This window comes from Choloepus didactylus, chromosome 10 (assembly GCF_015220235.1).
Source record: "Choloepus didactylus isolate mChoDid1 chromosome 10, mChoDid1.pri, whole genome shotgun sequence".
Taxonomy (NCBI): Eukaryota; Metazoa; Chordata; class Mammalia; order Pilosa; family Megalonychidae; genus Choloepus; species Choloepus didactylus.
In genome coordinates, this window is record NC_051316.1 from 3,259,974 (window position 1) to 3,285,786 (window position 25,813).

Below are 25,813 nucleotides of genomic sequence, written 5' to 3' on the forward strand. Positions count from 1 at the left end.
AATGATGCTATGGAAAAGACACTTTCTTCTTCTGTTTGAGGAGGAAGGAAGAGAAAAATTATTTATGAACATATTAATTCAGCCAGCAGCTATACTGACACAGTAAGCTGAACCTTACAGGCAGTGTAATAAAAGAGCATTGGACTCAGACAGGAGTATAAGTGCCAGAGTCACTGCTGATTAGGGATTTGACATGGACAAATCACTTAAGATTTCAGATTGTTTCCACATCTATAAAGCTGGGCTTTTGTAAGGGATATTCTAAGAATTAAATAAAATGATGTATACCAAATGTTTACAGTGTTTTCTCAATAAATTTTAGGATCTCTTATTATCCCATTTAGAAAGCAAATATGCAAGCCCAGAGAAATGTACTGTAATGGATTGAACTGTATACCCAGTTTGACCTGTTTGTGGTCTTGACCAACATTCTTGTGGGTGTGGATGAGCCCATTGTGAACAAGATCTGTCAAATGTTACTTCAGTTAAGGTTGGTCCCAACTGAGCCAGGTTGCACTTTACTCTGGATTATTGGAGTCCTTTATAAACAGAATGAATGCCAGAAAGAGAAGCTACAAGAAATATCCAGAAACTGGAATTCAACATAAAAGGGAAAGAAGATACTTCTTTGTGCATTGACATGTACCACAAAAGACAAGGAACCCCAGAGACTGCCATCCAGCCAGAAGACACCCATCCCAGAAAGAAACAAACAGTCTAGCCTCCATCTTATAGCCTCTGAAAAATTCCCGTTGTTAAGTCAACCCATTTTATGTTATTTGTTTAGCATCCAGGAAAATAAAACATGAACATTTAACATAACTTAGACTCTTAGTTTTGGAGTCTTGCTTTTATTTAAAATGAGATCACTTATCCCAGGAAAAGATAATGGGATATATTTTAACAATATTTTGCTCAATAAACATTTCTGTGCTCCCTCCCTCCCTCTCTCTCTCTCCTCTGTGTATATATATAAAATGCAAAAAAAAATGAAATATAAAATGAACAAATAAGATCTATTATTTTCAGTTTTGAGGAGTAAGTTATGAGCACATGCAGATAAAAAAATATTGTTGTTGTTAGTCTCTTGTTGATATCTTCTAGAGATTTCTCCCCTGCAGTGTGACATTCCTTGCATTGGCTTAGCAGAAATCCAACTAAGTTAAACACCATACTTGGACTGTTACCATGCCTGAAATCTCTATAAGGAACAATTAAGCATTGCTGGAAAAAGTCCAAACCTTGCTGAATTATCTCACTTTAAATGTGTGAACATATTTTAAATAAACAGCAAGACAGACACTCAGAAATATCACTATCTATCTTTAGACTCTAGGCTTTCTCCAAACTATTAATTCATGCCTCTTTCTTTCTCCCCATAGTTACAAAACATTTGCATACTTCTTACTTCAGCTGTGAAACCACAATAAATTGACTGCCACAATGCAACCAGTTAGAACTCTAATTCTCCTGGCACCAAGTGTGTTGCCCCATATCAACAGTTTTCTTTACTGTGATATTCATAGTACAGCTCTGCTTCTGCCCAAACTCACTCCTCAAAATATATATGGGTTCAACCCCAGTCACCATCTCCTGTCACCATCTTCTTCTCCACTGGATCATCTTCACCAGAATATAAACATATTGTTTAGTGGAGTAAATGTGGTAATCAAGGATTGAGATCATCCTCTTCAAACTAATATAAAAACTGGAGGCCCTGACCATGGATTAGGTGTCTCTTTAATATCATAGACATGAAAGTTTCTCAATATTAACATGGAAGTATTGGTCAATGTTATGAATAAGGGATTTCCATACTGCTACCAATGAGAGAAGCCAGTGTGAAATGAATTATGATATTATGGTATCTCTATTCTACATAAACTCTGGGGTTTTAGAATGAAATTAGAGATACTTCTGTGTCATTATTTTTTAAAATTTATTTAACAAAAAATAAAAAAAAACAATTTCAAACAAAACAAAAAAGGAATAAGAAAAATAAGTATCCTAAAATAACTACATTGCTTCCAATATATTCCTACCATTCCCCAAGAAAATTAACAAACCATAGTCATTTCCCAGACACCATTGGTCTTCCTTTTCAATAAAGGTATACTCATGTTGATGCTTTAATTTGGACATTTTTATGGACTTCTCATTGTAAATATGCAACAAAGTGATATCCCTTAGTTAAAATCAACCCCTTTATGGTATTTTGCATGACAGTAGCATTAGCAAACCTAATTCTCCTGTGAAGCCATCTGACCCTGGGCTTTTATTTTTAGGAATATTTTGATTACTGATTGGAACTCTTTGCTTGTAATTGGTTTGTTGAAGTCTTCTATTTCTTCTCTGGTCAGTCTAGGTGGTTCATGTTCTGCCAGGGAATTATGCACTTCCTCTAAATTATCAAGTTTGTTGGCATCCAGTTGTTCAGAATATCCTTTTATTAACTTTTTTTTTAAATTTCTTTGGGATCAGCAATAATGCCCCCTCTCTCATTATTTTGTTTATTTGGGTCTTCTCTCTTTTTGATTTTGTCAGTGCATCTAAGGAGTTGTCAATCTTGTTGATCTTCTCAAAGAACAAACTTTTGGATTTATTTATTCTCTCTTTTGTTGTTTGTTCTCCATATCATTTAATTCTCCTTTAATCCTTGCTATTTCTTTTCTTCTATTTGATTTAGGATTAGTTTGTTGTTCATTTTCTAAGTTCTTCAGTTGTTCCATTAGATTTTTGATATTAGCTCTTTCTTCCTTCTTAATGTACGCCTATAGAGCTATAAATTTCCCCTTTAATACTACCTTCACCGTATCCCATAAGTTTTGATATGTTGTGATCTTATTTTCATGTATCTCTAGATATTTAGCAATTTCTTCTTTAACCCACTGATTGCTTATCAGTGTGTTTTTTATCCTCCAGATATTTGTGAATGTTCTAGATCTTTGAGAGTTATTGATGTCTAGTTGTATTCCCTTGTGATCACAGAATATGCTTTGAATAAATTCAATCTTTTTAAATTCATTGAGGCTTGTTTTATGTCCCATCACATGATCTATCCTGGATAAAGTTCCATGAGAACTAGAGAAGAATGTGTATCCTGGTAATTTGGGATGTAATGCTCTATATATGTCTGTTAAGCCTAATTTATTTATCTCATTGTTTGGTTTCTCATATTCCTTATTGGATCTGTCTGGTTGATGCATCTATAGGAGAGCACAATGCAGTTAAGTCTTTCACAGTTATTGTGGAAACATCTATTGCTTCCTTCAGTTTTGCCAATGTTGGTCTCATTTACTTTGGAGTATCTTGATTGAGTGAATAAACATTTATGATTTTTATTTCTTGTTGTTGCATTTTCCATTTTATTACTATATTGTGCTGGTTTGAATGTATTATGTCTCCCAAAATGCCATTATCTTTCATGTAATCTTGTGTGGGCAGATGTGTCAGTGTTGATTAGATTGTAATTCTTTGAGTGTTTCTGTGGAGATGTGCCCCACCCAACTGTGGGTGATGACTCTGATTGGATAATTTCCATGGAGGTGTTACCACATCCATTCAGGGTGGGTCTAAATTAAATCACTGGAGCCATATAAATGAGCTGACAAACAGAAGGAACTCAGTTCAACTGAGAGTGACATTTTGAACTACAGCTATATCCACAAGGGACACTTTGAAGAATGCACTGGAGCAGAGAGTAGCTTCAGGTTAGAGAAACATTTTGGAGATAGCCTTTGAAAACAGACTTTTGCTCCAGAGAAGCTAAGAGAGGACAAATGCCCCAAGAGCAACTAAGAGTGACATTTTTGAGGAGCTGAAGACTAGAAAGGAATATCCTGGGAGAGAGTAATTTTGAAACCAGAACTTGGAAAAGGTGCCAGCCACATGCCTTCCCAACTAACAGAGGTTTTATGGACACCGCTGGTCAACCTCAAGTGCAAGTAACCAATTGCTGATGTGTTACCTTGTACACTTTACGGCCTTGAGACTGTAACTTTGCAACCAAATAACCCCCCTTTATAAAAGCTGATCCATTTCTGGTGTTTTGCATCCTGGCAGCATTAGCAAAGTGGAACCCATATAGTGTCCTTCTGTGTGTCTTACAACATCCTTGTTTGTAAATTCTATTTTATCAGAGATTAATATTGCTACCCCTGCTTTCTTTTTGATGTAGTGTGCATGGATATTTTTTTACATCCTTTCACTTTTAATTACTTTGTGTCTAAGATGAGTGTCTTGTAAGCAACATGTTGTTGTTTCATACTTTTCAATCCATTCTGCCAATCTATATCTTTTAATTGGGGAGTTTAATCCATTCACATTCAATGCTATTACTGTGAAGGCAGTTCTTGAATCAGCCATCTTATCCTTAAGTTTTTATTTGTCAGATGTATTTTTTTCTCTCTCTCTTTATTTCCTTTAAGGTACCCTTATTAAAACTCTTAGTTCTGTTCCCTTCTCTATAAAACTCTCTGTTTCTTTATTATTTTTTTGTAGGGTAGTTCTCTTGTTAGCATATTTGCTCAGTATTTGTGAAAATTTTAAGCTCTTCCTCAATTTTGGAGGGGAGTTTTGCTGGATTAAGAATTCTTGGCTGGCAATTTTTCTCTTTCAAAATTTTAAATATGTCATATCAATGTCTTTTTTGCCTCCATGGAGCCTGTTAGTATTCACTACTTAGTCTTATGTTTTTTCCCTTGTATATGGGGAAACTGTCTGTCTTACTGCTCTCTGAACTTTCTCCTTCTCTTTGACAATCTGATAAGAATATATCTCAGTGTGTGTTTATTTCTTTATTCTATTTGGAGTTTGTTGGTCATCTGTGATTTGCATACTTATGCCATTTAAAAGCATTGAGAAATTTTCCCTAACAATATCTTTGAATACTCTTCTTAGCCCTTTACTTGTTTCTTTCCTTCCTGGAACACTGATGATGCTTATATTTGTGTGTTTCATGTTTTCCTTCATTTCCCTGAGATCTACTTCAAATTTTTAAATTCTTTTCACCATTCATTCTTTTGTGCTTTCAATATCTGTCATACTATCTTTGAGTTCACTAATTCTTTCCTCTACCTCTTCAAATATGGTGATATGTGTTTCAAGAATCTGTTTAATTTGATCAACAGAATCTTTTATTCCCATATGATCTGCTATTTTTTATTTACTCTTGCAAACTCTTCTTTATGTTCTTCTAGGGTCTTCTTCATTTCTTTTATATCCTGAGCCATGATATTGATGTTTGTGAGTCTTTCCTTAATTAATTTCTCTAAATTCTGTAACTTCTCTGGCTTTTTAATTTGAGCATTTGGGTTATCCATATCTTTTGGTTTTTCATATGCTTTTAATTTTCTGTTGTTTTTGGCGTCTTGGAGTTTGCTTGTCTTGATAGGGTTCTTTTAGGATATGCAGACTTGTTTAAACACTTATCTATAATTTGACAGAGCTACAGCATGGTGGAGTGCACTTTCCCTGACCTATCAGCAGATGGGACTCCTGAGCCAACACTTACCCTCAAGCCAGTTCTCCCCAATTTCATCTATGCACTAAAAGGGGTCAAAACCATGTTGAAGTTCATGTTCAGTAGGGACTGCCAGCCCTGTTGTTGGTGCCATGATCTATGCACTTTGGCAAGGAGACTGCTCCAGGTCACAGTTGTCCCAGACTTTCCCCAGCCTACAGGTGACATACTCTGTTCCTGAATACCTGTGTGTCTCCCCTTCCAGTTGAAATATCCCACATTTCCTCTCTTGGGTCAACCATGGGTCTCTGGGTTTGGAGTAAGGTCCTTGACACTTCTGTGTGGCACACCTTCCTTGAGGCTATTCACAACATGGGTTTCTGTGGTGGAAAGGCAGACACCATCACAAGCCCACCAAATCCCAAATTCCTTTAAGGGAGTTCTGGGCCAGTGTTGTGAAGGGGTGTCTCCCAGCCAACTGCAAAGATGGTTGCATGGGGCCTGGAGACATACCCCCTTCCATGATCATCTGCCTACTGCAGTGACCAGTTCCTGGCAGGGGTCTCTTTGCCATGGGTTTGTGTAGGGTTATCATCCACACCAGGTACTGAGGAGGGTGTCCAGGGCATGGAAGGTACTCCCCACCATGCTCATCTGTGGCCATGGCTGCCATTTCCGTGACATCATTCCAGGCCAAATACCCAAATACCACCGCTTATTTTCTCCAAGAACATTGTCACTATGGGTGTAGAAGTTCCTTCCTACTTGGTGGAACCCTGAAACCGCTGTTCTCATGCAATTTCTGCTTTTATCTGGTGTTCTTCATGGAGAAGAAGTTTGCTCTGCCTCACCTAATCTGCCATCTTTTCTGCCTCACTACAATTCTGTTCTCTATGGTGTCACTTAATAGACAGTCAGGTGTAAGTTTATCCAGTGGTTGAGATCCTTCTGAGAAGATTTCTGCATACAGGGAAACTTGGTGATGTGAGACTCTTTAAGGGATTAGAATGGAAATTTCTGGATATCTTGAAGGACATGGAGAAAGGCTTTAATGATAAGGAGACTTAGTAGTATGCGATTATTATTGTACATCTCCTTTCCCTTTCTTGAGATTCTGACAAATATAATGCAAGTTTTTGAAATTAATGAAACTTTCTAATATCAGGGTTGTAGAAGTCAGAGACAAACTTTTGCAAAATATATTACTTTCACTCTCATTGGCAATTCCTTTCATTTCATTGAGATTCTGAGAATCCTGCCCAGCCTCCCTTATATTCTGTGCTAAGGAAGAAATCTGAATATCTCATTAATTGGAACAAATTCAGCACCAAAGACATTCCAACAGAGAACATCTGGACATTATTAGGGCCCAAAATTTTAAACTAGAAATACATATATTATCACAAGTTTCCTGATTTAATATTGATAAGTGAAAGCAAAAAATGACACTTTAAAATGCTTATAAGACATAGAAAATATTGATTTCCAAACCCATTATATAATGTAAACAAATCATACACACTGACTTATTCTTTTCTATAGGTAATGTTTCAATGTTTTTATTTCAGTCCAAGAAAACTGTCTTTAGAAACTCATTTTTCTATCCTAAAATTATCCCCCCAACATATTCTTTCTTTGGTTTCCTGTAGTGAATTCAGGTTATTGAGAAATCTCACTATGGAAGAGGTGGTGGGAATACATACATTCTACATTTTTGCTTTTTTCACTAAGATTACCTATACATAATTGAGGTTATTAATGATCCCAGTGAAAATCTTATGTTCCCCTGCACCTTTGAAACAGAAATACCAAATTCATGAATTAATTTAACAAAGATGTGTTATAAAATATTCTAAAACCTGATGACATAGTAATGAACAAATAAGACTCTCCCAATCCCCATGCTTATAGTGTACTGAAAATGGTGGCTGACAGCAACTGTCAATGGCTTTAGTTCTAAACTATTTACAGAAATCATTTAGCTTAATTCGTATAGCAACCTTTTGCAAAAGTGTTAACACCATCATTACTTCATAGATGAGGAACTGCTGAGAGTACACTCTTTGTCCCCCAAATTCCTCATATTCTTTTTTCACCTGGTTCACCACCCAGCAGGCTGGCTAGTTCACACCAATTAGTGCAGTACAGTAGAAGATCAGAAGTAGGAAGGGGGTGAGGCTGGCATATATATTACCAGATGTATTTTCATCAAACACCCTCTGTCCTTCAATCAGCAGTTCTATCCATGCAATTCATCCTCTTTCTCCATATTCAAATCACTGTTCCCTCCCCCCATATTTCAAGGCCTTGCTGGGGTAAGAATGCCAATGCAAACTTCTAGTCCAGAAATATCTCATCACCCTCATTGTTCCCTACACCTGTTCATAATATAAGCTGAATGATATCAAATCCACCAAATCTCAGAATTCAATATGCAAAGAAGCATTCCATTAACATGCACAAATGCAAAGACATATATGCACGCATGTTATAGAAATGACACATATCTGAATGACTGAAAATAGAGACACAATTGACTTGCCTGAGCAGGTAGCTCAAACTCCCAAAACATCTGTTTCTGCTGCTTAAGAATCTTTCCCTCAATCTACACCCATGTTCTTATGGGAATGTCACATGACCAGCTATCAGAGGAGATATAACTTGTGGGTCTGGTTTAGTATGAAAGTGCTCAACATTCTGTCACAGTCAAAAGTGGACAACTGCTGAAGTAAGCTCCACTCAGGATGGCCCTAAAAGAGAGTTGTAAAGGGAAATATTCCAGTTAAAGGAACATTTGTCCAGTGAAAGAAAAGAAATCCTGGGTTATGGCTCTACACTGTTCACAGGAGGTGGAATGGATAGATGCCTTGGCAGGAAATTGAGAAGAACAAGGTAATAGTGGTGACTTTTTGGCACCAATTGAAAATTGTTTTAAGTCCTTGTTTCAGAGTGGTATCACTTCAGAGAAGGATCCCAAAAATCTTGTGGAGACATTGATTCTTCCTGGGATATATTAGCCTGTGTCTTCAACTATGCTGTTACTTACTTAATGGACACTTTTGAAAAATGTCTGTAGTGGCTTGGATAAATATTTTACATTGATTCAGCAACATGAACTGAAGTTCACTGAAGATTCTTTTGTTAATGCCCAACTGGCCAACAGGATAAGCCAAAAGTAACTGACTGATCATTTACTTAGAGAACGGGATAGGCATATGAGATCAAGCTGATTATATTGGAATCTGCTATGCTGCAGAGGGAGACAATTTATTCTCCAAAATATAGACACATGTTTTAGGTATGAAGAGTTAATCCATATTACTCACAGTTTGTATATTTGTGAATTAATTCAACTATTAAAATTTTTATAAACCCAAATCATACTTGCAGTGCATTTGAAATAATTTGAAGACATGTACAGAAAGGAGGAATAATGGAGTCTCCCTTTGTGTGTATTCCCAGGTGAGGAGAAAAAAAATACTACATTCTGCCTTCTTGTTTCAGCTTTTGTACTATAAACAAATTTTCTTATCACAGTGCATTTAATGGCATATTTTTCACATTTGTGCTTTTTGTTGGTGATTTCACTGTTTAAAATACTCTTCAAGCACAGTTCTGGAGTGGTGTCTAGTGTTACTAAGCATAAGAAAGCTGTATTGTTCCTTACGGAGGACATGCATGTGTTAGATAAGCTTCATTCAGTTGTGAGCTATTGTGCTGTTGCCTATGAGTTCAATGTTCATGAAGCAATCATTTATATTTAGTAGGGTATCTTTAAACAAGAACACATGATAAACAAGGTTATATACAGATTGGTTGATGAAAATGTGGCCAGAGACTTGTAGGCATTTAACCCTGTATTTTCCCAAACTAGTCACCAATATGTGGTAGTGTCACATTCATGCTTAAGTACATTACCAAAGAGTATAAATAGGAGTGGTTGATTCCCTTACTACACATGATACCCCACTTAAATATGTTTTGCTTTCTGTCAATATGATTTTGATTTTGGTGAGCCTAACAGTCCTAATATTCAAGGGAGAAATATATACACCATGGTATGCAGTCAGAGTTGCAATCAACTTGATTCTGAAACTGAACCTTGTTGTGTTTTTCATGCTATTGAGCAAGCATGTTAAAAATGGTATCTATATGGGTCAGGGTAATTAATTTAAATTCTCTTGGGAAAAGTGGCTTGTTACCCCAGGGAAAGAATTCTATGCTTGGAAGCTAAGTGACTCAATGGAGATTCCTTGCCTAATAGTCCTAGAAAATGAAAATTACATCATTTCAATGAAGACAGATACCAGAAAAATGAAATTTTGGCTTACCCTACCAGAGAAAGAAATTTATCCAGCCAAAATGCTGATTAGTAGATAGTAAGGGAAAAGTAGAATATATGGTGAAGGAAGGCTGTCAATTTTTCTCTAGACTTATAATTTATCTACAGAAGCATTAACTGTGGAACCTATATTTTGTATTAATTGTTTTAATCTTGCACCCTCACCACAAAGAATAGTCATGATGGGTTTTGATTTTATGTTTTATGCAGCAGTATGAACAAATTTTTATCAAATCTGTGTTACAAGGTTCACCTGATCAAATGGTTTGGTGGACTGTACAGCAATATTTGCTGTTTACATATCCAGATACTGTCTCTACCATAACATACTCTAATCTGTGCCCCCAGAAGGTTTCCCTGAATGAATATCATGGGGATTCCCCATATGTCCTATTTAAAGTTGGGTTTAGCAAGAGAGAGCTCTGTAGGAGTCTTGGGGGGAAGCTGAAGAGTAAGAATTCATGTCTCCAGCTCTCTCCATCAGGCTACCCCAGGCTGGTTGCATGCTTCATGAAATATCATGTCTTGTGTGTCAGGAGGGTCCCTCTATTCTAAACTCATCTTAAGATTTTCAATAGCTACTATGTCTTAGCATTTTAACATCTTAGAGTATTAAAGTTGCCTCTGATACCATGCTCAGGGTCTGCACAATCTCTTATTATCTTGATCTCACATAATTGTAATCCCTTTATTATCTACTCCTCAAATTTACCCAATCTAAGTATGCTGATTCTGTTTCCTCAAGACACTCAATCTCATACAGGAACTGAGGATCAGAGACCTTTACCAATTTTTGAAGAACATCAGCTTAAAATGGTAGAGTCATGATTTAAATCAATCACTATAATATCTCAATTCTGCATAATTATGATACAGGTGCCTCTCAGTGAGAAGTCAATAAGATGCCCCAGACATTGTTTTGAATGATGTTAAATGAATTACAAAAATCTGATTGAAATTGAAGCCCCACTCCTTAACAAATCCCACTTCCACCATACGTTTGTGTTGTATGTGGTCATAATATCTGGAAATATAGCAGATATATGGGTATAAAAATGAAAAGTCCAGAGAATAAAAAATAACTCAATCCTATCATCAATGTGGTTATAAGAAACTATTGAAACACTTTAGATGTTAAAACAAATCACTTTGAACACCATCTATTACCATTTCCATGCAGAGAATTTGGAAAAGTCTACAAGAAAACAGAAATGACAACTGTTACCTTTCAAAACAGAATTACTACTTCAAATTATTTCAATGTGAGTAGAATTCTTCAGTTCATGCATAGCACAAAGGCGTAAGTAAAGATGTGAGTATTTAAGTTCAAAAATATATTTTGGAGAGTGACATTTTCAACATATTCTTGTAAAGAGCTGCCAAAACATTCCCCTCGGATATTCAGCTACAAATGGGGATAACACTGACTTGTTCAAATTCTGGAGGAGTGTATGGATGGGAGAAGGACCCCACAGATGCTGTGCCAGTTTGAATATATATTATGTCCCCCCAATGCCATTATCCTTGATGTAAACTTGTGTGGGCAGATGTTATCGGTTTTGATTAGATTTCTTTGAGTGTTTCTTTGGAGATGCACCTCACCCAGCTGTGGGTGATGACTCGAATTGAATAATTTCCATGGAGTTTTGGCCAACCCATTGGGTGGGCCTTGATCAGTGGAGCCATATAAATGAGCTGATGGGCAGAGGGAATGCAGTGCAGCTGTGAGTGATGTTTTGAAGAGGCGCTACAGCCAAGAAAGACACTTGAAGAAAGCACAAGAGCTGCAGATGAGAGACATCTTGAAGATGGCTTTTGGAAGCAGACTCTTGCTCCAGAGAAGCTAAGAGTCATTAAGCATTCCTAGAGAGGAATGTCCTGGGAGAGAGATATTTTGAAACCCTACTTTGGAGCAGATGCCAGTGATGTGTCTTCCCAGCTAACAGAGGTTTTCTGGACACCATTGGCCATCCACCAGTGAAGGTACCTGATTGCTGATGTGTTACCTTGGACACTTTATGGCCTTAAGACTGTAACTGTGTAACCAAATAAACCACCTTTATAAAATCCAATCCATTTCTGGTGTTTTGCATGCTGGCAGCATTAGAAAACTAGAACAGATACCAAATTGATGAAGAAGAAATATAGTAGAACTCCATTCCAGGCTGGCAAGTCCTCTTCCTCCTCTTCACTCAGTCTTTCACAGCACAGAAGGAACATTGAACCAGCAGTCAGGATTACCATCAACTCCCATTGGGGACACAGACTAAAAATACACTCACTGTGGTGTGACAGTTCCCCATTGTTTGAAAATGAGGAATATAGGGTTGGATAATTAATGGCCCATATCAGTGAGGGAGGAAAGAGTCTGACAAAATGTGGGTCAAGACTGTTTCCAGCCCTGGGTCTCAAACCCCTTTCCTGACTTTTCAAGAACACAGTAGTTAATGGCCCAATACCCACCTGGGATATGGCTGAAAACTGTGACAGCTGGGGGGGTCCTTTGCCACAGAGATAGTGGGGGACACAGCCCCACATTGAGTCAGAAGTTACCCAGCAAGGTGAAGGTGCAGTAAACCCACAGCTTCACCACTGCTCAGTCCAACAGGGACATCAGGAGGCAATTCAGCCCTATCCACCCAGAGTTAGCCAGGCTCCAAGAGAAAATTAAGACCCACACTGTCCAACTCAATTGAGCTCTAAGAGGTAATTCAGCCCTCTCCAACCAGACCCAGCCAGACTACAACAGGGAATTCAATCCTACCAAGCCAGACTAAGCTGAGCTCCATGAGGTAATTCACTTCATGTGCCTAGTCTCAGCTGTGCTCCAAGAGGTAATTCAACCTCTCCTGGTTAGACACAGCTTCAGATCCAGAAGGTGACACCTTTTATGGACAATTAATTCACCAAACAGCACCACTGGCTGGGCAGAACAGAAAGGACAAGGAAATTTTAGGACTTTGAGAAACTCTCCAGACCTTATCCCAGGCCCAGTGGATCTGGTCCACACCCCATGCATGGGAAATAGCTCTATTTACATTGAGAAATACAGATGACCCAACAGTTAAAGTAGTTCTGTAAAACAAACACAGAGCTTTCTGGCCTGTGAAAAATTGAACACCACTGAATTGCAGCAGACTTGTTTAAACCACACAGAGAAATTGTGTGCTGCCCAGTGCCTATCCCCCCCTTGGGCAGGCTGCTGTGGGTACCTGGTTATAGAGGGATACATGGGGATTTGAGCTAATATGAGAACTGTCCAGCAAGAGAGACATATATGCAAGGCAAGAACCATATTAGAAGAGCTGAAAAATTCTGATAAATTAAACAGAAACTGTGTTAGAGGTCTACAGTAACTTGAACTAAATACCAAAGAACAGATAGAGAACAAATGGAACCAACAAGAAAACACAAGGTAAAAGAGTGAAAATGACCTCTTGAATAAACTAATCAAGGAAACAAAATGCATAGACAGCAAAAAAAAAAAATGAATCATGCTAGGAAAAAATAAAGATATGACCCAGTCAAAACAACAAACTAGCACTTCAAATGATATATAGGAGTTGAAACAGCTAATTAAGTGTGTTCAAAAATGTGCTAAATGAATTTAAAAATCAAATCAATGAGTTGAGGGAAAGTATGGCTAAAAAGATGAAAGACACAAAGAAGAAATTGGTTGAACATAAGGAAGAACTCAAAAGATTGAAAAACAGAATGGCAGAACTTATGGGAATGATGGGCATAATAGAAGAGAAGAAAAATGAACAGCAACAGATAAGATGGAATTTAACAAAGGATTATGAATACTGAATCTCTAGATAATTCTATTTCTTTTAATTGCTCAGATATTCAAATAGCTAGAAAGAAAGAGTTGAAATGGTGAAACTAACCCATAGCATCTTTGAAATTTGTTCCATAGCTACCTGTTAAGTTGTAATTTGAAAGCTATCTCATTTTTGTATATATGTTATATTTCACAATGATGAAATAACTGAAACCATGAAAGTGTAACCAATAATATTCTTTGAAATTTGCTTCCTAATTACTTGCTAAATTGTATCTGGAAAGTTATTTATTCTATGAATATGCTGTATTTTCAATGAAAAAATGATTGAGAAGACACAATGGAGATTAACAACACCAGATTTGAAGAGGCAGAGGAAAGGATTAGTGAAGTATAGGACAGGAGGACTGAAATCCTACACACAAAGGGACAGATAGGGAAAAGAATGGAAAAATATGATCAGGGTCTCAGGGAATTCTATTACAACATGAAGCACATGAATATGTGTGTCATACAAAGCCCAGAAGAGGAAAAGGGGCAGAAAAAATAAAGGAGGAAATAATCAGTGAAAAATTTCTCATTATTCATGAAAGACATATAATTACACACCCAGGAAACACAGCATACCCCAAACAGAATACTCCCAAATAGTTCATCTCTGAGACACTAATCATAAGACTATATTTAATCATAAGACAATGATTATTAATTGTGATTAGACAATGATTATTATTGTGATTAATCATTTACCATATTATTATTAATTATGCTTACTTAGTATTATTGTATAATCATTATAATAAACCATGATTATTTTGATGATTATGATTTAATATGAGTGTTATGATTAATATGATTATGATTAATTCTGATAATTAATTGTGATGTATTATTGTGATTATGATGAATAATTATGCTAATATATTAATTATCAATCATAAGACTATGATGAATCATAAGTCTATATGCAGATTACTCAACCAAAACCATGGAGGTGAGAAGGCAATTGTATGATATACTTAAGATACAGAAAGAGAAAAAACATCACCAGGGATTCTATATCCAGCAAAAAGGTCCTTCAAAAACGATGGGGAGTTTAAAATATTTTCAAACAGTCACTGAGAGGGTTTGTGAACAAGAGACTGCTATGTAAGAAATACTAAAGGGTGTGCTACAGGCTGATAAGCAGAGACAAGAGAGGTTTGGATAAGGGTGTAGAAATGAAGACTATCAAGAAGGATAAAAGGAAAAAAAGAAAAAATGATATGACATAAAATTAAAAAGAAAAAATGACAGAAGAAAGTACTGTCTTTACAGTAATAAGATTAGATGTAAATGGATTAAACTCCCTGTCAAAAAGATATAGACAGGCAGAATGGATTAAAACAGGACCCATCCATATGTTTCCTTCAAGAGACTCATTTTAGACACAAGCACAAAAATAGGTTGAAAGAGAAAGGTTAGAAAAGATTTTTAATGCAAACAGCAACCAGAAAAGAGTGGGGATACCTATACTAATATCAGACAAATTAGACATCTAATGTAAAGCAATTAAACGACACAAAGAAAAATATGATATGTTAATAAAAGGGACAATTCATCAAGAAGAATAACAGTCATAAATGGTTATGCACCATGAGTAAATGTTTATGTCCAGAGTGCATAAAAATACATTAGGCACACACAGAACACATTGAATGGAGAACAAGACCCATCTGAAAAAATAGTTGGAGATTTCAATATATCACTGTCATCAATGGATAGATCACCTAGAGACAGAATCAATAGGAACAGAGATGTTGAATAGTATGATAAATGAACTAGACTTAACAGATACTGATAGAACACTACACCAAAAACAGCATAATACCCATTTTTCTCAACTGCATATGAAACATTTCCCAGGATAGATCATATTTTGTATCATAAAGTAAGTCTCAGTAAATTTTAAAATGTTGATATTTTACAAAACATTTTCTCAGATTGCACTGGAATGAAGCTGGTAAATAATAACAGATGGAAGGCCAGAAAATTCACAAGTACATAGAGGTTGAGCAACACAAACTTGAACAGAGATTCAACAAATAAATTACCAGAGAAATTAGTAAATACATCAAGGCAAAGGAAAATGAAAACACGACAAATCAAAACTTATGGGATGCAACAAAGGTGATGATGTGAGAAACTCAGTGCTTTCAATGCTCATATTAAATGCATAAATTAAAACATAAGAAAGAGCAAAAGTTGAGGAATTAACTGCTCACCTGGAGAAACTAGAGAAAGAAAAGCAAACTAACCCTAAAACAAACAGAAGGAAAGACATAAAGATTAGAGCAGAAGTGTATGTAACTGAGAACATGAAAACAACAGAGAGAATCAACCAAACCAGAAGTTGGTTCTTTGAGAAAATCAATAAAATCAATGGACCCTTAGCTAGGCTAACCAGGAAAAAGAGAAAGGATGCAAATAAATAATATCAGAAGTGGAAAAGGGGATATAATGCCTGACCCTGTGGAAATAAATGAGATAAAGGACATTATGAGCAAAAATATACTGATAAAGTAGAAAACTTAGATTAAATGGACAACTTTCTAGGAAAACATTGACAACCAAAATTGACTTGAGAAGAATTATGGGACCTCAAAAAAACAATTAAAAACAATTGAATCACTCATCAAAAACTTCCAAAAAATGAAAAATCCAGGAAAAGATGGATTCACATATGAATTCTACCAAGAATTCAATAACTAATTAGTATGAACCCTGCTGAAAATCTTAAAAGATTGAAGAGGAGGGAAGGCTTCCTAATTCATTCTATGACTCAAACAACACATGCCACAAAAAGATATTACAAGAAAGGAAAAATACAGACCAATCTCTCTGGTGAATATAGATGCAAAAATCCTCAACAAAATACTTGCAAATTGAATCCAGCAGCACATTAAAAGAATTATACATCATGATCAAGTGATATTTATTCCAAATATGCAAGGCTGGTTTGACACAAGAAAATCAATTGTCAATACACTACATTAATAAATCAAAGAGAAAAACCACAAGAACATCTCCATAGCTGCAGAAAAGGCATTAGACAAAATTCAACATCATTTACTGATAAGACCATTCAAAAGGGTAGGAATAGAAGGGACCTTCCTCAATATGATAAAGTCAATATATGGAAAACCAACAGCTAACATCATATTAAATGGGGAAAGACTGAAAGCATTTCCTTTAAGAACAGGAACAAGATGAGGATGCCCACTGTAACTGTTGTTATTCAACATTGTGATAGACTTTCTTGCTGAAGCAATTATGCAAGGAAAAGAAATAAAAGACACACAAATTGGGGGAAGAAGTAAAAGATTCACTGTTTGCACATGATGTGATCCCATATATAGAAAATCCTGAAAAATATACAGCAAACCTACTTGAACTAATAAATGAATACAGCAATATGGCAGGATATGAGATTAACAAACAAAAATCTGTAGTATTTTATACACTAGAAAGGAGTAACTTGTGGGGTAAATAAAAAGAATCCATTTACAATAACAACCAAAGGAAAAATATTTAGGAATAAATTTAAACAAGGACCAACACATGGAGACTATAGGAAATTGATGAAAGAAATCACAGAGAAATTAAATAAATGGAGGAACATAATATGTTCATAGAATTGAAAACAAAATATTGTTAAGATGTCAATTCTACCTAAATTGATTTATAAATTCAATGCAATAACAATTAAAATCCCAAAAACTTACTTTGTGTTATTAAAAACATGAATGACCAAATTTATTTGGAAGGGCAAGATGCTCTGAATACCCATACATATCTTGAGAAAGAGGAATGAGGTGGGAGGCCTCACACTACCTGACTTCACAGCATATTACAAAGCTACAGTAGCCAGAACAGCTTGGTACTGGTGTAAAGATAGATATTCTGACCATTGACTCAAATTGAGTGTTCAGAAATAGACTCCCTCCTCTGCTGACAATTGAACTGTGATAAGGTAGTCAATCCAATGCAACAGGGATACAGCAGCCTCTATAGTAAATTGTGTTTGGTGAACAAGAGAGCCATATCCAAAAGAATGAAAGAGGATTCCCATCTCCCACCTTAAACAAAAGTTATCTGAAAATGGATAAAATACCTTAACATTAGAGCTAAGGCTATAGAAATTTAGAAGAAAATGTAAGGAAATATCCTAATGAACTTGTGATATTTCCTAGATCTTACACCCAAAACATGAGCTTTGAGAGAAGAAAGAGATAAATGGGATCTCCTCAAAACTGAATGCTTTTGTGCATCAAAGGACTCTGCCAGAAAAGTAAAAAGACAGCCTACACAATGGGAGACAAAATTTGGAAACAAAATATCAGATGAAGTTTTATATCAAGAATGTATAAAGAAATCCTACAATTCAACAATAAAAAGACAAACAACCCAGTTAAAAATGGGCAAAAGATATGGACAGACATTTTGCTGAAGAGGAAATACAAATGGCTCAAAACCATGAAAAGATGTTTTACTTCACTGGCTATTAGGGAAATGCAAATGAAAACCAAAATGAGACATCATCTCATAACTATTAGAATGGCCATTATCAAAAAGACAAAAGTTTACAAGTGCTGCAGAGGATGTGGAGAAAGAGGAACACATTTATTGTTGGTGGGAATGTAGAATGGCTGAACAATCCTGGATGTCAGCATGAACTTTCCTCAAGAATCTAAGCACAGAATTGCCTTATGATCCAGCAATCTCATTACTAGATATATATGCAGAAGAAATTAAGGTAAGGACATTCATGGACATTGGCACAGTAATGATTATGGTGGCTTTACTAATGTTTGCCAAGAGTTAGAAACAGCCAAATATCCATCAATGGATGAGTGGATTAACAAACTGCTGAAGAAAATGAAGCCACAATGCATATAACAATGTGGATGAACATTGAGGATATAATGTTGAGTGAAATTAACCAGAAACAAAAGAACAAATAATGTATGGTCTCACTAATATGAACTAACATTAATGAGCAATCTTTGACAGTTAAAGTTGACAACACAGGTTATCAGGAGATACAAGGAGGGTAGAGATCAGGTATTTGACACTGAATGAGTATAAAGTGTTCATCAGCATAGATTGTATAGATCCAAAAATAAATAGCATGATACTGTGTGATGGTAGCATAATATTGTAAGTAAATTGAACAAAGAAGAATGTGAGTAAAGTTGAAAGAGGAATGCTAGGGGAATGTAGGACAAAAGAAGGAAAGATCGACAATAAAGATTGAGAATATATAATGTAGTAAACCCTAGAGTGTTCAATGTTGGTGAATAAATGTGCAAATATAAGAATGTATTTACATGAGGGAGGCCAAATGAATGTCAACTTTGCAATGTGTTTAGAATGTGATGATTTTGGAGGAAAAATACAGTCAATGAAACCAGAGTCTATGGTTAACATTAACATGGTAGTACATCTCAAATAATTGTAACCAAGGCAATATACCAAAGCTAAATATGTACAAGTAGTGGATATAAAGGAGGGTTATGGGATTCTTGGTGGGGACATTGTCTGAACTTTTTATTGCATTTTACTTTATTTTATTTTTTATTCATCTTTTTTTCTTTTCTTCTCATCTTCCTCTTTTTTTGTCAAAAGAAACAAAAATGTCCACATACAGATTGTGGTTGTGAATGCATAAATATTTTATTATACTGGGAACCACTGATTGTTTACTTAGGATTGAATGTTTAAAAATAATGAACAGAGGGACACAGGTGCTGGAGAAATTGTAGAGGAAATGTTGTACCTAGTAACTGCTGGTGGAGAAGTAGAATGTTACATCCCATCTGTAAGGCAATGTTGTTGATTCACAGGAAACTATGTATGGGATTGCCATATGGTCCTGCAACCCTGTTATTTGGTATATACTTGGAAAAATTGAAAGCAGGGGCATGAATGGACATTTGCACACTGCTGTTTATGGTGGCAGTGTTCATGATTGACAATGGATACATATGGCCTAAGTATACATCAATTGATTAATGGAATTGTTTTGTATACATACAATGGAATATTGAGTGACTACAAGAAGAAATGAAGTTGTGAGGTATGCAAATAGGTAAATGGATTTTGAGGACCATATTTTGCATGAAATAAGGCAGAAATGAAAAGACAGACATTATAATGCCTTAATAATATGGACTAATTATAATGTGCAAACTCTGAGAATTGAAACTGAGGGCATAGGTTATAAGGGGAAGGTTATTGTAATGGTTCCTAGATTACATATGTTACAACAGTTACCACTATGTCTGAGTTTTAATGATAATTCTAGATTCTGAGATGCTGAGCTTTTGTATATAACTGAAGTCCATGGAACATCAGGTATCTGTGTGTTGCCTGAGACTCAGAGCTACAGTTTAGTAGCTATGAATGTCATCATTACCCCATACAGCAAATGTTAAAATGCTGAAAAATTGATCAGACTTTAATCAGAGATATGAAAAAAATGGTCTTGGTTGGAACTAAGGTAAATCAGGATAAATGATAGAGGATGATATTGGCTGTGTTTTAAAACTTCAACTTCTGTGGGGGTAGAGAAAGATGGCAGCATAAGGAGGCATGGAATTTAGTTGGTCCTTTAGAGCAACTAATAAACGATCAGGAACAACTAGAAAATAATCTGGAACAACTGTTGGAAAGCATTCATGGGTGGACACACATCACACACCAGACTGGAATTGGTGGAGCTGCTCATTTTTTAGCACAGAATTCTAAGGAAAACTCCACAAACCTGGAGCTGATTTCCCTCCCTGCTCAGACAGGGCAGGCTGAGATGAAATGCTGCCATTTGGAAAAGAGAAACAGGTTTCATGGAAAGTAAATCAACCAAGCTCCAGTGGCAGATTTAATTAATAAATTTGGACTACTGAATTCAAGCTACAAGCACAGATAAATTGTAGAGAACAGGAAGGGAAGCAGGTTCCTTCCAGCAGGGAGATGGCAGGGCTGATGGGAAAAATACATAAATAAATAAAAGCAGAGACTTTTGGAGGAAGTGACTGAGCTTAGAATACCAGAAGATGGATGTGTCCAAAGAAAAGTGACACAGAAAACTGGGTACCAACTATGGTAGATCAGGGAAACAGGGACTGGGGACTGGCTCTGAAAAGGGGCTTTTACTCCCTCTCTCTTTTTCTTTCTCTCACTCTAAGCAGCTCTTCAGAGAAAGCCTCAGGCATTTTCAATTGTCAATGATTGACACAGGCAAGGGTGGAGTTTACAGAGGTGGGACCAGCCAAAGTGGCTGCCCTCTCTAAGAGAACTCCAACTTTAAGGCATGGGGAAAACAAGTAAACAAACCAGAAACAACATAAGATTGGCTTCTGACACCCTTCGCTCCTTGCCCGTTCAGAGTTCACTGTGAATTAAGTGGACAACACCCCTTTACAGCACTGGGGAGCTGTGGGCTGACAAACACCATCTGTGAGCAGGAGACTAAAAGCACAGAGACTAGGGGCCTCATGGGAGTCTGTCAATATTCTAGGACTCATCCTCAGGGAAACCTGATACTGAATACAAAGCTTCCTCTTGAGACCTAAATCCATTCTCCTCTGGGAAAATCTGACTGTGGCAATCAAGGAGACCAGATGCCTAGACAACAGAAAAGTATAAATCACACTTGGAAAAGTGAGGAAATGGCCCAAAGGAACAAACTTACACTTCAACTGAGATACAGGAATTGAAACAACTGATTATTAATCAAGCAAATATTGTAAATCAATTAAAAATCAATAAAAAATCAATTCAATGAGTTGAGGGAAGATGTGACAAAAGAGACGAAGGATATAAGGAGGATATTGTGTGAGCATAAGGAAGAAATGAAAAGGTTGATAAAACAATTGGCAGAACTTATGAGAATGAAAGGCACAACACAAGAGATGAAGGAAACGATGGTGACATACAGAAGCAGATTTCAAGAAGCAGAATAAAAGATTCATGAGCTAGAGGAATGGTCATTTGAAACCCAATAAGCAAAAGAACAAATGGGGAAAAGATTGGAGAAATATGAGTGAAATCTCAGGGAACTGATTGACAACATGAAGCACATGAATGTACATGTCATGGGTGTCCCAGAAGGTGAAGAGAAGGGAAAAGAGGCAGATGCATTCAGGGGAATGCTTATTGGAATGTACCCTAGATTGTAAGCTCTTACAGTGGTCACATCTATTCCTGAGTTGTAATGATAATCTTTAAATCCTGAGATGCTGAGCAACTTGTGTATAACCTGCTCAATCTCTGGAACTTTGGGTATTTGTGTTACAACCAACAGTCAGAGCTAGAGATTTACAGCTATGAATGTCCATATTAACCCATAAGGCAACGGTTGAAAGAGGTGAAAAAGTGTTCAGACTTCAATTAGAGATATGAATGAAGCAGATCTGGTTAAGACTAAGGCAAATCAGGCCCATGGCTAAAGGATGATACTGACTGGGTTTCAAAACTGTAACTTTTGTGTGAGACCAAGGGAGGAGATGTTTATTTGGTGCAGGATTTATATTTTCTGTAGCACACTAGATAATTTAACCTGTATTATCAGTTGGTTTGAACACCATAGGTGCATGGAGCTGTGAAAGGGAAATGGGATTTGAAGAGTTTATGCAGGCTGCGGTGAAATCCTGATATATCTCAGAGTGATATGGGTAGAGACTAAAAGTTTATTTGTGGGGCCCCCTGAGGAACTGGGTAGAAATGTGGAGGTGTTGGACTTCCCTACCTATGTAACTGCTGATTTTACTGCAAACATTGAATACTGCCAATTTAGTGGGCTGGGCCCTCAATCTAAGGCCTTTCCCTTGTGAGGCTAGTTGCTGCAATGGAGACGCTATGTCCACTTATAACTGTGCCTAGGAGTCTCCCCCAGAGACCCCCTTTGCTGCTTAGATGTGGACATCCCTCTCTTTTAGCCCATTTGGCAGGTGAATTCACTAGTCTCACCCCTATGTGAGACATGACACCCATTGTTGTAAATCCCCCTAGCAATGTGGAAAATGGCTCCTGGAGTGAGCCTGGATATAGCACTGTGGGACTGAGAGGATCTTCTTGACCAAAAGGGGAAGAGGGATGAATAAAATAAGGTTCCAGTGGCTGAGAGATTTCAAATGGAGTTGAGGCCACTCTGGAGGGTATCCTTATGCACTATATAGATATAGATATCACACTTTAGTTTTATGTGTATTGGAATGGCTAGAGTGAAGTACCTAAAGCTGTCACACTGTAACCTCGTGAACTTGATTCTTGAAGATGGTTGTATAACTAGGTAGTTTGCCCACTGTGAGTGCAATTGTGAAGAACTTGTGGTTCACACTCCCTTTATCCAAAGTACGGACAGAAGAGTGGAAAAATTGGGACAAAAATTGCATGAATAGGGTGGGATGGAGTGGATGGAATATTTGAGTGTTCTTTTTTGCTTTTATTTTTATCTTGGAGTAAGGAAAATGTTCAAAAATTGATTCTGGTGATGAATGCACAAATGTATGATGGTGCTCTGAGTGTAAACTGTGGATGACTGTAGTGTATGAATATATCCCAATTAATCTGTATTAAAAATAGCAACAGAACAATGGGGGAGGTGGGAAATGGGATGTTTTGGAGGTTCTTTTTGTTTTAGTTTTTATTTTATTTTTTGGAGTAATGAAAATGCTCAAAGTTTGATTGTGGTGATGAATGCACATATATGACAGAACTGTGAACAACTGGTTGTACACCTTGAATGATTGTATGTCATGTGATTATATATCAGTAAAATTGCATTAAAAAAACAAACTTCAACCTCTGTGTGATACCAAAGGTAGAGATGTTTATTTGGTGGATATTCTTTACATTCTGTGGCATGCTATAGAATTTTACTTGTATGGTTAGTTTATTCAAGCACTTTAATTACATAGAACCTTGAAAAGGGAGTTAAATCTGGTTTGTGTATGTTGTTGTGAGGTCCCAGTATATCTCAGAGTAATCTGGGCAGAGGATAAAAAAGTACTTGAAAAGCCCCTTTGAGGAAGTGGGGAAAATGTGGAAATATTAAATTTATCCTGATGGGTAATACCTTATAGTCTCACAAACATTTGCATCTACTAATTTAGTAGTTTGAGCCCTTGATCTTCCATCTTACCCTTATGAAAAAGCCTGTTAATGAAAGGGAAAGGCTAAGCCTACTTATAACTTTGCCTGTCATCCCCAGAGAAAATCTTTTGTTGATTGTATGTGACCTCTCTCTCTAAGCCAACTTGTCTGGTGGACTTGCTGCCCTCCTCCCCTAAATGGGACATGACTCCAAGGGGTGTGGACCTCCCTGGCAATGTGGGACATGTTTCATTTGGATGAGAATGAAATCAGCATCACAGAATTGATAAAGCATTGACCAAAATGGGGAAGAGAAATGATACAAAGTTTCAAGTGCTGAGAGATTTCAAATGGAATCAACAGGTCATTGCAGAGGTTATTCTTATGAATTATATAAATATTCCTTTTTAGTTTTCATGTGTTGGGGTGGCTGGAATGAAATACCTGAAACTTTTGAACTGCAACCCTGCAGCATTGATTCTTAAAGTTTAATGTATAACTGTATGTCTTATATGGTGTGGCTGTGTGATTGTAGAGAACCATTTGTCCAAAGTATGGATAGATGAGTAGAAAAATTAATGAATGATAATGGGGGCTATGAGGGATGAGTTGTTTTGGTTGTTCATTTTACTTTTATTTTTTTCTTACTTTTATTTTTATTCTTATTTTTTTGGGGTAAGGAATGCACAACTATGATGATACTTTGAAGAATTGATTTTACAGTATGGATGACTGTATGGTAAGTGAATATATCTCAATAAAATTGTAAAATTGCAAGGAAAAATAATATATCTAGGCCAAAAGTTTGGGTTATGGTTATTCTGTCACATAATTGATCAGAATGTCTTTTCCTGAGGGTAGAATGTATTACTAAACAAACCCCAAGATTTGATGTCAACAGTCTGTGAAAATTCCTTCTTAAAACAATTTTTGGCATACTGAATGTGCACCCCTTGGACTTGTGTTCAAAACAAGTGAAGTTCCCAGTTATACTGTCAATGGATTATTAAAGAATAATGGACAAGAGAGAAATTCACAGAAAGTGACTTTCCAGTAAACAGTGGACACTGCACAAGAAGACTATTGAAGGAAAGAGAGCCACAGCTATTTCCTAGGCCAAACAAGTAAGTCAACATGTCACCAAGGTGAAAATCAAGGTTATTACTTCTCCAGACAATATGAGATAATTACCACTCTGGCCAGTCTGATATGGTTTGGACCTAGACTCAGTTCATGAAAAACAAGAGGTGCTGTGGCTGTGAGGCTGAAAAACACCATGTGATTTTAGAACAAAGACATTTCATATACTTTGAGGACAAAAGGTTTTAATATAATCATTAAAGGGTCCTAAAACCTGATATTTTGCTAAGATTAGTGTTTAAAACTATGGTAATCAATGCCATATTTACATCCATGATTACATTCTTCTCCCTCTGGAGAGATTGTTTACTTTCTTGACCTTTGTCTTTGGCTAAAGCAGGTTTTTTATGGGCCATTTAAGAGGGGGTCTGGGCACTGTACCACCACAGACATGATAATTACTATGGAAAAGTGGCTTCTCTGCATTTCCTATTTTACTTATTTCTGAATGAGAATTCATCATGCAGTTTTATGTCACATAATCATTTTACACTTGAATGTTTAGAAAGTTCCAGAATTTAAGGAGATAAATGCAGGTGTCTTAGGAGCAAAGACTTAGATCAAAGGACTGCATATCATTTAGATATTTGGATTTTGAACTCAAGGCAGGAAATAAATTAGACTTTAGTGTTTATTTTTCTTATGATAGGAGATGAGTGTGTTCTGTGAAAAAGAGGTGGATGTTGGATACGCATGCTTCATCATGAAGTGGTGTGGTTCACCACTATAGAAAATAGAGAGCTCACCATTCCTTTCAAGAAATCTCTTGAGGTGCTCATTTATTAAAACTGTCACATTTCAATGTTTTTCACATTTTTGGTGAGATAGAGTTGCCTACTCAATACCTGTTCTACATTTTGGGACTACCATCATCCCTGAGTTTTGTGGATGATGATGTAACAAACTAAAAATATTTCCTTCCCCAGCTGCCTCTGAAATTGAAAGTTATCAA